At 44.5% G+C, this 12,322-nt stretch overlaps 1 protein-coding gene across 1 annotated transcript in view; it reads right to left on the bottom strand.

Annotated features, from left to right (window-relative positions):
* NEURL1 (neuralized E3 ubiquitin protein ligase 1) overlaps positions 1–5,022 on the bottom strand; it is a 96,580-nt gene extending 91,558 nt beyond the window's left edge. Inside the window, exon 1 of the mRNA XM_054206985.1 lies at positions 4,935–5,022. The gene's annotated coding sequence lies outside the window, so the exon portion shown is untranslated. The remainder of the gene's footprint in view (positions 1–4,934) is intronic.
* Between the last annotated feature and the right edge of the window lie 7,300 nt (positions 5,023–12,322).

Raw genomic sequence — 12,322 nt, 5'->3', positions numbered from 1 at the left:
TCTCCTGTCCACTGCTCTAAGGGTAAATTAACACAGCAGGCGCTGAGCTGCCACCACCAGCCACGGCATATCCCAGCTGGCATGGCATATCATTTAAAAACTAGTTCATGCATCTTTATGCTACGCCACAGTCGCTCTTCACTCTGCAAAAGAGTGGGAGTCAAACTTAGGCAGCCTCAAGTGCAGCTCTGCCTCCCAACTCTTACCATGGTGCTGGGCAAATCCTGCCATCCCACTGCCTCGACTCTGCCACCGGAAAAATGGGAAATAAGATTTTTCTCTTGCCTGTGTTGTAAAGATTATTGCTTAGGATAGCCGGGTGCTGAGGTCTCAGCACTTCTGGAAAAAGGGGAAAAAAAAAAAAAAAAAAAAAAAAAAAAAAAAAGCGGTGCAAGAAAAGCCCAAGCCAAAAAGCACACAGTCAGGGTGTTTGCACTAACACTGCATGCGTGAGGAAAGCTGTGCCCAGCATTTCCAACCTGCGAGAGGAGCCTGTCCCGAGTCCCCCAGCAGCAGCCAGGCACCACCACGGGCTCCCGTCTGCCCAGCTGAGGAGACTCGTGCCCGGACCCCGGAGCGGAGCAGAGCTCTTCCCCAGCTGAGCAGCGCGCAGGCAGCACTCCACTCCTCCCTGCCCAAAGTCACACTCTGCAGAGCTTACGGCAGCTTCTTGGCAGAAGACTCTTCCTTTTTTTTTTTTTTTTCTCCCCTTTCTATATTTTTTTCCTCCCCTCCCAGACGATGCTGCATTTACAGCAGCAGCGGTGAGAGATGAGGACGCGTTCCAGGGACCACAGCAGCATGGCCTCTGATGGGTGCAGGACATCTCTTGGATCACGCCAACCCATCACAGCACCCCACTCTGCTCTCACGCCACTGGGGACCCATGGATGCCACAAGGACATTGCCAGTTTTGTCTCCTGGCGGGCAGCCCACCCGCGCAGGCTGACGGCAAAGGGTCTGGGTGCTTACGCCATCAACTACCACGTTTCACTCGGAAAAATGAAGATTGACTTGGACATTCAATCCCAAATTTTCTCCCTCAGTTTCTCATTTCAGCTCTGCTTTCCATCCTTACCTTAATCTTGCTACAGCTCTGTGAATAATTGACTTCTTGGTTCACTGCCTCAACCAAGAGATTGCTAGGAAAAAAAAAATATCATTTCATGTTGGCCCAAAACTGAATGCTTTGTGCATCTCACTGAACAAAATGTTTCTTTAACTCAAAATGAAGCATTTTATTTTCGGAGTTATTTTTACCTCATTTTTTCAAGTTATGGTCATTGAATCCAGCTCTGAAATGATGTCTTAAAAAAAAAAAAAAAAGCCGCCCAACATTAAGCCCTTTGTTTTGAATATACCAAAAGGAAAATTTTGAATTGTTATCTTTTCATATTATTTTATTTTTTGCAACTTATTGGCTTTGTTTGTTTGTCTGAGGGGGAGGGTGGAGAGGGCAGACTGCCAGAATGAGTCATCCTGTTTGGCAGAAAATGATAAACAATTTCAATTGATTTAAAAATTGCATTATTTTTTTTTCCCTCCAGAAAAAATCCAGCACCCCATCTCCTGAATCTCCCTCACTGCTGTGGAGCAGCTCCTGGGGACGCAGCCCCACAGAGCCATCATGGTAGTCAAACAGTGAGTCCACCCTGTTCGTGATAACTCCTCAAGGATTATTTGCCAGATGGCAAATCTTTCCTTCACAGCCATGTCACGCTGGAACTTATTGCTGATTTGTTCTTATCACCTCCAAGTCCACTTCAGACCTTGCCCTTTATCCAAATTCCTCTTCAGTCTTTTGTGGTTCTGATTTTTCTCTAGGCATATAGAAAAAAAACCTATCCACAATCCTGTTCCTATTTTACAGTTCCCTATGCCAATACCCTCTAGGGTCCCCTTGGGGTATTTCTTCGCCCTTGCCAATATGGGCAAGGCCTCCCATTTTGGCATCAAGTATAAAAATCAACAGCAGCACCATTTGTGCTCCCTTCTAAATCACTGACAAAGGTATTAGGGCTGGACCCAACAGAAATCCAGCCCCTAAATCCATTCCCATTCATGAACAGTGTCCAGCAAGCTCTGGCCAAGCAGCAGTGCTGCTGTCCAAGCCGAGAGGAATCTGCTGCAGGAGTATTTTGAGGCAATGTCCGATCTTGCTAAATATATTTACTAACCACAACAGTCGGATGCTGAGGCTGCAGAGGACTTCGTTAGATAGATTCACAGTCATCAGGCTGTGTATTAGACTAAAACCTTGGATCTTTCCGAGCAGCCTTGAGCAGACAACAGGGCACCTCTCCCACCCCTCCACACTAAAACCTTCATCCCTGGACACTGGGCAGTGGGTTTGGGTCTGAAGTCGAGGGGTCATGAGCAACTGCATTGTTTCCCTGGTGTCCTGGTCAGAAGGCTAGCAGTCAGCAAGTAGGGTGCCCACCACGATCCGGGAAAAGACATCCCAACGTGGCCAAACAGCCCATTCCACCCCGATTGATGGAAAGCAGCAGAGATACCCGCAGGGAACCAGGGTGGGGAAAGTCAGCTCAGCAGAGACCTGCCTTGCACAGGAGGAGACACAGAAAAAGGTACAAAGAGACAGGGAAGAAGGAGAGAATAAAAAAAAAAATCCATCTCATAGGGATCAAGGATAAGATTATACATATGCATAGGCCAGGCCAGGAACAAGAAATTCCAGTTCATGCAAGCCTCATGCAGCTAAAACTCTTTTGGGACTGGATTTGGCTCTACGGAGAATTGGAGTTTACTCTTCATAAGCAAGACAAAACAAGCAATAAAACCTCTCTTGATGGGGGTTTCACCCACTTAAACAGTGCTGTAGGTAGAGACATCACACCAAGAAACATTCCAAAGAGTTTCCTTGAATCTCAGTATGGGGCAAAGGAGGGAACTGTGGAAATCGATCTGATGTTTGCCAGGGACAAGGAATCTTCTCTTAATGATTTTTATGTTTAAAAAGGTGCCATCAATTTCTCTATTACCACTTGCACTCAACTTTATGGTAACAAACAGATTGTCTGGAAATTGTCCTTTTTCACCCAATGCAGTAGCTCTCAGTAAACAGCTGGAGATCATCTAGGAAGATGGGAGAAGTTAGGGGAACACATTCTCAGGTCTTTTTTCGGCATGAGTCTCTGACTGCTGTTAGGGGAGAAAATTCACCTGTACAGAGAACAGATTTCCTCCAGGAAACCCCTGCCATCTTTTATGCCACCTTATATAAAACCTATGCATCCTTTTAACATTAATTTATTGCCATTAATGGAGGAGGCTTAGACGAAAGACACATCTCTACTTTCAATTCTTTATCTGTAATGCGAAGATACAGATAGTGCCCTAGTAAAAGGTATGCTGATTAGTTGACATTTATGCAGACATTTGAGTTATGTTATTATTAAGCATTATTATAAAGTTGCAGCTCTGGATGAAAGACAAATCTCAACGTGTAAGTCAGAGGAAGTTCAAAATTCTGGATGAAATTCTTAAAATCAAAGTCACCACTCATACCTACAAACTATGGCACCGCAACCACTAACCCAGGCGCTCAATTATCCCAGTACAATTCTCTGCAGGCACAGCAGGATGGGGAATTCAAGGACAGGGAAAATCTTTAGGCTGAATATCCACCTCGCATTCACACTCAGCATAAATGAGACATCAGTCGCGTTTGCTTTGGTGACAGGAGCCGCAGCGGCGCAGCAGTAAAGGCTGCCTCTCGGTAGAGCAATGAAGACATCAGCGAGGTGTTGTAACGGATGTCCAGCATGCGGATTGATTTGGTGGAAATGACACTGCAGCGAAAGGAGAGCCCAAGGTCTCATGTCACTGCCTGGGGGCTGTGACCCCTGTTCACTCAAAGTCAAAGCTGCCACGGACATCCCAGGCTTAACTCTGACCCTGCCAGTGCTCGGCATTTTATAAAACCTCCCTGCGTGACCACCTCCATCAGGGAGTGTAGCAATAGGACGAGGGGTAATGATTTTAAACTGAAAGAGGGGAGATTTAGATTAGATATTAGGAAGAAATTCTTTTCTGTGAGGGTGGTGAGGCACTGGAACAGGTTGCCCAGGGAAGTTGTGGATGCCCCATCCCTGGAGGTGTTCAAGGCCAGGCTGGACGGGGCTTTGAGCAACCTGCTCTAGTGGGAGGTGTCCCTGCCCATGGCAGGGGGGTTGGAAATAGGTGATCTTTTAACCCAAACCATTCTGTGATTCCATCTGCAGAAGTGGAAGAGGAGAACGGCAGTGCTGGAGAGCGGCAGGCGGCTGAGCAACCAGAAGGATTTCCAAGGCAAGGAACCGAACTGACCTCAGGCCAAGTTGCACAATGTTTTTCCATCAGCGTGCAAACGCTCCCACAAGCCCCCACTGGATGCTGCGTTTACCTTCAAAGACAGTGACTCAGTGCATAGGGTGTCAGGAAAGAAATTAATGCCCCCAAAGCCAACCGTGGCACCTCCACCTTGAATACTTTTGGGATAATATATTGAAAAAACCCTGTGGGACAGTACAAAGTAGCATAGACTGGAAATGACAGATTTCAACATAAGATGCGCCTTGCAATAAAGCATTACATCAGGCTAACCAGTGTTTCTGAAAAGCAGCTTTTAGATGCCTGCCTTGGGGCAATATCCCCTGGAATCTGCCAAAAGCCCATTCCTGAGGGAAAGTATCAGCCCATTCCATCGGTGGATCACACCAACTGCGCCTTCAAATGCCTCCAGTCCTCACCTTCATTTATAGGCTAAATTAACATTAATAGCTTAGCCTCTCACTGCCATTTCAGACACTTCAAGCACAACACATTTCGAAAGAATCACAGGCCTATACAATGTAATGGAAAACGAAAATAAAAGCATCTTACTGGAAGAAACATTGTAATAAAAAAAAAAAGCGATGATTCATAACACTCACCTGATGAAGCTGGCTTTTGCTTTCAGAACAAGCAAAGAAAACGAAAGTTTCTATCTTCAAGCAAAGATTATCTGTAATCTCATGTGAATATCTTTATTTTCACTCTGACATGAGGCACAGCATGACGACAGCACGGCATGTGATTTCTGTTATTTCAAGCCCAGTTCTGTGGCTATTAAATGTTTGGAAACTTCGAACAGTATCATCCCATGTGACAAGGCACTATGACAGCCTTTAGCGACAAAAGCATACTATTTTTCCACACAGAGCTACAGGGAACACTGGTACCATATATATATTTTTATATAATATAAGTAGCTTGTTCACACTTTATCATCGGCACCACCCAAACTCTGCACTGAAAAATGAAATTACCAGCTGGGAACCATCAGCATTTTTATGGCATTTTCCCTTTAACGTGTGACTGTTGAGCAAACACCACATTTGTTTTCCGAATATTCCTGTAGGAAGAGGAGATGCTTCTCTGCCCAGGCTAGAGAAGCATATTTTGATGTTTTGCAAAAAAGTTAAATGAGGATCTTACGAGCAACAGGTTAATTCCCTCTAGCAATCTTCATTCAGTGCCCTCTGGAAAGAGCACAGGCAGGAGCTCTGTGAAACCACAGAGGTAAATAAGGCAATCAGAGAGCACCAGGGTACAAATGAAGGTTAGATAGACAACTTGCACTCCAGCACATGCGAGCTTTTGAGAACTTGACTTTGTAATCATAATAGTGTTCCCTTGGCATAGAGCTGTAATTTCTAAAGATTCTATCAAATATATCTTATCAAATGCAGTGACAGGAGAGAATAACCTCTGTGTTTCCTGTCCCACCCTTTCTGAGAAAAGCTCTCATTTCCATGCACTGATGTTTGTAACCAAGCAAAGGCACTGTATGTTTGGGATGTAAATATTAGCCCAGCAGTGAAACCACCTTTTTATTACCCTGTGAAAGTCCTTCAGAGAGGGCGGTGAAGGGCAGCAGGGTCCAAAGGAAACCTTCTGGGCTGGCATAACAGGCAGGCAGGACCATACCACACATCCACGACACAACGTCCCCGACTGCGTGTGCCCACACCAAGTTTCAGGCTGGGCTTGGAAAAGCTCCGGGTGTTGCGGAAGAAAGTCCCCAGTCCTCTCCCAGGACTGGGACCCCATCCACCCTTTCGCACATCGAAACCTCCCTGCCTCCTGCTACAGGGCCATCCTATAGGAAATGGGATTTATTTACAAAACTTGTCCTTAACAGGGCTGCTTTCGCAAGCTCTTTTACGTTAGACTTCAAGGAACCAAAGGAGCTGGAGGTCAAATTCTCCAAGGGCAAAACACATGGCAAGGGTGAATTTTCCAGCCTAGGCAAGATGAATATTGCAGGCGTAAATACAAAACAAATCATGTAATGACTGTTACATGCATTGCCCTTTCCCACTCTGCTTATCTGTTGGCTCACCCTTCTCTAGTCTCATGCTCTCCCTCACCAGATACTGCTGTCCTGCACCTCCCCATCCTAGATTCTTCGTAGCTTTTCAAGTTTTATCTGAAATTTACCCTTTCTCCTTTGTTATATCTTTTAACTCCTTTCTTCTATTACTCAAAGTAAATGACATTTTGCATGTAACTCCGTCTCACAAAAGTATCATGTAAGATCATGAGCCAGATGCAATCGACTGGGGGCAGCTATTATTAGAATGAGAAATGAGTTTTGGTTCTTCAGCTCAGGAAAACAGGATTTAATCACTACAAAAATCAGAGCTTTACCTTCCCAAAACGCCACTTGTTTTGGACCTACTTTATCAAAGCACAAAGCAGATGAACATAAAATGCAAATACTGCACTGAGTAGAGCAATGGTCATGTTCCCCTCCAGCCACCGCTCCATCCGACATCCCCATTTCCAGGAGGAGGGATCAGAGATCAGTAGGACATGAGCTTCATAAAATTACCAAACGCAGAAAAATGTCTGTATGCCTAGGATCTAAACCATGCTAATATATTCATTGCTACAGCATCTAGACTGAGTGTCTCTGACCTACCACAGCTTCTTCTGATCTGCTGCAAACTTTCGCAAACCAAAACAACGCTGCCTCTGCCATTGCGTTCTCTTCCTCCCATACACCATGCTTCTAATCCAAAGGTCTTTTTCACTTCTCCTTCCTCCCTCCCCCATTCTTTGTCTCAGCATCCTCTTCTGTGCCGCCCACACACTTGGAGAGCAGAGAGCAGACCAATCTGGCAGGCTCGAATAATAACAAAAAGGGAAAAAAAAAAGGAAAGAAAAAGAAAAAAGAAGTTGTTTTCTGGCCTAGAAGACTCTTCTATATTTTCATCTGGGGGGAGCAATCAAATCTCTTCTTCTTTCACCAGGAACCAAAGGGAATGAAGGGAATGAGGATGGCTCCCAACGTCTCACATTCCCCTTAACCAGCCCAATAAAAATGGGGGGGGGGAAAAGGCTGGCATTTCTTCCCGACACACAGGCACCTTTGAATAGGAACATTAAGCTTATTTTTAACCATGCCTTCCTCCAGCACCAAGCACCAGTTAAAAATATCCCTTTTTTTTTTTTTTTTTTAACAAGGTGGGGTTTGATTAGCCAGTTTTCTTGTTTGCTTTTCTGAAAGAGGGCTGGGGACAAATTCTGCTGCCTGGAGGCTGGTTAACCAGCCAGGCGGTTATCAGAGCTGCAGGGACAGCTGGGCTGGCTGGGCACGTGCCCATACATGCAGCACAAGAAGGGGGTCTGGAAGGGTGCAGACCTCCCCGTGCGCACGTACCCCCACGTTGCTGACACGGCACTGGCAGTGTTTACCCATCAAGGTCCCAATCCTGCAATCTCATCAGCATATGCAAAAAATCCACTCTGGCATAAAGCATCTAATGACATTAGTGGCACACAGCATAGTGATACAGTCCAGGCATGTGGAAATAATCACAAGCCCAGAACCCAGGATGACTGATTTTTTTCCCCATTCAAGATACGTTTTACTTAGATATCTGTCTGCTTCTTCCCACACTTCTTTCTCTCAGCCTCCAAAACTATTATTTGGTTTTCGTGGAACGCAAGAAAATATCTTTAATACAAAAAGACTGTAAGTTAAATCAAACCTATCTGAGAAACAAAAAATGGTTAACTTAGATATAAACAAGAGATTTTACTAAATTCCTGTATTCCTAGTAATAGGCCAAATCTGACCCCAGCACAACTCTTCACTAAGCAGATAAAACACATCTGAACTCTGTTCAACATGAAGGTCTAAAAATAGTGCTTGTAATTCCTACACAGAATTAGAACCAAAGAAGTTGAGTTTCAATGAGGTATAAACGTTGTTTATTAGGATCAAAGTGTATGTTCCACAGGACGACTCAAAAACTCTAAGCTATTCTGTGCAGCTATTTGCTTTCTTAGGGTGACCTGTGAGCCATACCCCAGGGCTGGTAAAAATCAGCAATGACATCATTTACAACATCAGCCCAAATAGAACATCTCTCCTTCCCTATCAGGTCATCTTAACTCAGCTGTTCTAATGTCCTGGAGATGTTTTATCTGCACAAAAGTATTTTTACCTGTGCAGCTACATGTCAACTACGATGACTTTTGTCACTTTAGCTTTTTGTAGTCACACAGACAAAATGCCCATCTTCAACTTTGTAATGCAGGCACAGTCTTTAACCAGGCTTACACCAAGTATCCAGCTAGACTGCTCCGTTGAAAGAAAATTTTCATGTGTCTCTCTGGAATTGGATCAGCCACCACACTCTTTGCCAATGTTTCTGACCTGTCAGGGCAGAAGTCAACATCTTCACACATCTCCTGCCTTGTAACTTCAGGAGCAAATACCAAAGCTTTGGTAGCAGCAGCATGTCCTTGCCCATAGGAGACTATTGATCTTCCCAGGGGAACACCCACCTGACTTCTACCTAGCCTTCTCCAAGGAGAAAACACAGACAGTTGACGCTCGGTGTTCCCCAAATTCATCAAATTGCACTGTGACTCACTTCTAATTCACGTACAGTGTACTCAGTCCACTGACATTTCCAAGACCTCATTCACAGTCTGACCATGGTCTCACTCCCACTTCAGAGACTATTTCCCCTGCAGCTGCAGTGTGTGTTTGGAGGACAGAAGAATGTTTTCCATTAATATAGGGTAGCTTAGAAGTATAAATCTTTTTCCATCCATCTAGATTAAGACAGGAACATTAGACATAGGCATGAAAAGATTAGTATCTCTGCATGTTCAGTGTTAGCAGGACAGGTCTGTATGTAACATGGACGTGATGTTACTTCAGATGATGGTTCTTTTAACAGCTAGAAGCCTATTCAAGATGCGGGTCTGAGGAGTTTGGGATCTTCCCAGACATAAGTTTTTTGCTTCAAGACAAACCCCAGTGCCACCTGTCAAGGCAGAGGTTTATTTAAGAGAACATATATGAGATGTGGGCAACCCATACCTCAGTGACCGGAGCAACTCCTGGCTGCTCTTGTTGAGGAGGGCAGGGAGCCATCTGTGCCTGGATGCTCAGAGACCAGAGTTTCCATGCTGGTCATTCTTTCTGGATATTGTTTAGGCAAACCTAAAGATCAGTAGCTGGTACTTCCTTCCCCACAACCTACTGTATATTGCTGATGCCGTTTAGTTATCTGCTCCTTCACAAGTCTGTGAAACACCTAACAGCCTGACCTCGGAACTCAGGTGACACAGAAAAGCACCTTTATTCAATCCCTTATTTCACCTTCTAGCAAACAGAAGCAGCGTCTCTATCACACAGCTGGGATGGACACTTATCTGGGTAAGACCACAGCCTGAGCCAATACCCATCGGGATTTAGACAACTTGAGCTGAGGAAGGAGACTTGGGAAGGCACTGAAATTTGAGTGGGCGAGTTGTGTAAAGAGGCACAGAAATATTTAAAGGAGATGGGCACAATAAAGAGGAAAGACATTTTTGCTGGCTCATGAAAATGAAACATATGCAGGGCTTAATCTGCCACCACTGAAATCAATAAGAATTTTGCCAGTGAAGCAAAACAAAAGCAGAAATGGAAACAACATCTGACATTTGCTGTGTTAGACTCATACAAATTGCTGTAGTTAATAGCCTATGAGATGGATAAATAATATACCATACATAGTGGATGATTTTAAACTTCCATTTTCACAGTATGAGGGTTCATGATCTGGAGGAGTTTTGAAGCTTATGAAAGCTGCTTGTGCTGAGTCATATTTAAGAAAGATTTTTCCATTTGGGTAGTCATGCTAAAATCTATAAAGACACCAAAGAAAAGAACATGTGAGAGAAAAAAAAGATAAAAATACAACATAGAGATTAAGATGCGTGCTCAAGAATAGAAAAGAATTTGGCTAAAGTGTGTTGTAAATAATTTATTGATGAAGTAGTCCTCAAACTTAAGTTCTTGGAATGTAAAAGGCAAAATATTTCTGTAAATTATTAATGTTTGGGAACTGATCGTATAAGCCTCAGAGGCAAAGTCCTTATTCAGTATAAATGAAAGCATCTGGCTTTGTATCTTTAAGATCATAATGAGATGGCCGCTGAGCAGTCACTACGGAAAGTATGGTATTCAGAAATTAATATCTCTCTGGGCACAGAACATCTAATGAAGACAACCAGGCAGAACAGAGAAACAGGGCTCGGACTATCACATCAAAACCCAGGGATGCTCAGCAGATTAGTTGTGTAGGCAGCAGGCCCGCACTGGGAGACAGCAGAAGAATGACATGAGGAACTGGAGAGCAACCTACACAGCAGCCCAAAAGCAAGAAGAGGGACAAAAAATAAAAGAAGAAATAAAGGGGGTGGGAGGGATGACATTTCAGAAAGCTCTCGGCTCCCATCAAGATGGCAAACAAGGAGTTCACATTTTACAAAGAGCTCAGCAAGCGAGACACCAATCTTTTTGCCAGTCAGACTTGCAAATATTAAACCCTTGACAGCATGGCAGATGCTTGGAAACGTGGCCCTCCATGTCCCACTCCCACCACTTTAAAAAGCGAAGATTCTGCTCAATGCATTTTAGGCACACAGACTCCTACTGAGCAAAGCTTTGTGCATTTTTGTTTTAAAACAACCTGAGCATGAGCTGGTCTGTACCTCAAGTAGGTTTTTCCAGCCTTTCACATCTCGCGGCTGGCAGCAATGGCAGTCTGTCTGGCACATGCACACACCAAGCTGTGGGACGCAGAAACTATCAGATGCATCACTCCAAGGGCTGCAGTTTTGCAGGTGCATTGGAAAGACCTAATGACTGCAGAAGGAAAGCACCTGTAGACATCTTCATCTCTCTCACCATCAGTTAGTTATTTTAGCAGCCCCCAGAGATAGAGCCAAGAAGATACTCAGCAGTGTGCTAGTCATTAAACATACCTATTTCTTCAGTATTCATAGTTTCAAAACTGAGAATTGCATGGCTGAACAATGGTAGACAGCCTTAAAAATTATCTGCTATATCTTTCCTGATATCTCACCTACCAGAGGGGTTAGCTGAAGCTAGAGGCCACACAGGCACCACTTGCACTTAGCATAGATGCTGACCAAACACTACCATGTAGTGGTAACCTGGTGGCAAAAGGCCACACTGCTGAGATGTGAAGGAATCATCCTGTGCTCAGCACAAATTCAGTATATCACCATCAGTAATGAACATCAGTAAATGAAGCTCCAATCTCAGCCAGGAGCATGGGGTCTGCCCTGCAGCTCCTCTCCTGGGCATCTGCAAGAGGGAGGCAGCTGCCGACTGGTCTCTGGTGACAGCAGGGACAACCGATCCCCCAGCCAGGAGGAAGGCAAGCTTCAGAACAAAAAAAAAAAAAAAATATTTTCCAAGATTCCCACACTAAAGACAAAGATCGATAGATCAGGATAGTAGGAAAGATGCGTCACCTTTCCCCAAAAAGGTCACTTGTTCACATGCTGCCAGTAGAATGCCATGGGAGGGTCTTTATCCACATGGCGGTTACACCACCACAGCTCCATCTCAGCAGAGTCCCTACAGAGTCATCAAGATTGAACGGACCACGAAAACCTAATTACATAATTACACTGCTAATTTGTCCACAACTGACGATTAAAATTCCTGTTTGACAGACCCATACTGCTACTCACATGCTGTCCTTGCAGGTGTCCCTAACATATAGAGTGGCCAAGGTCTTCAAAGCCGCAGGTTCTTCAGCCAGATCATCTCCCACTAACAATGTGGGTAAACAATTAACCTTTGGGTAAGTAGCACAGCATCATCAAGCCACCACAACTAGATCCAGGTCTAGCATTTCAGGGCAGTCAAATCTGGGGTTAGGTCCCATTCTGGGAACAGTGTTTGTTAGAGACATTTCCACAATTTACAGCCCTCGGAATGCAACAGGCCCTGATA

The sequence above is a fragment of the Rissa tridactyla genome, chromosome 6 (assembly GCF_028500815.1).
Source record: "Rissa tridactyla isolate bRisTri1 chromosome 6, bRisTri1.patW.cur.20221130, whole genome shotgun sequence".
Classification (NCBI taxonomy): Eukaryota; Metazoa; Chordata; class Aves; order Charadriiformes; family Laridae; genus Rissa; species Rissa tridactyla.
Note: the sequence above shows the minus strand (reverse complement) of the source record. Positions and strands in the feature narration are given on the sequence as shown.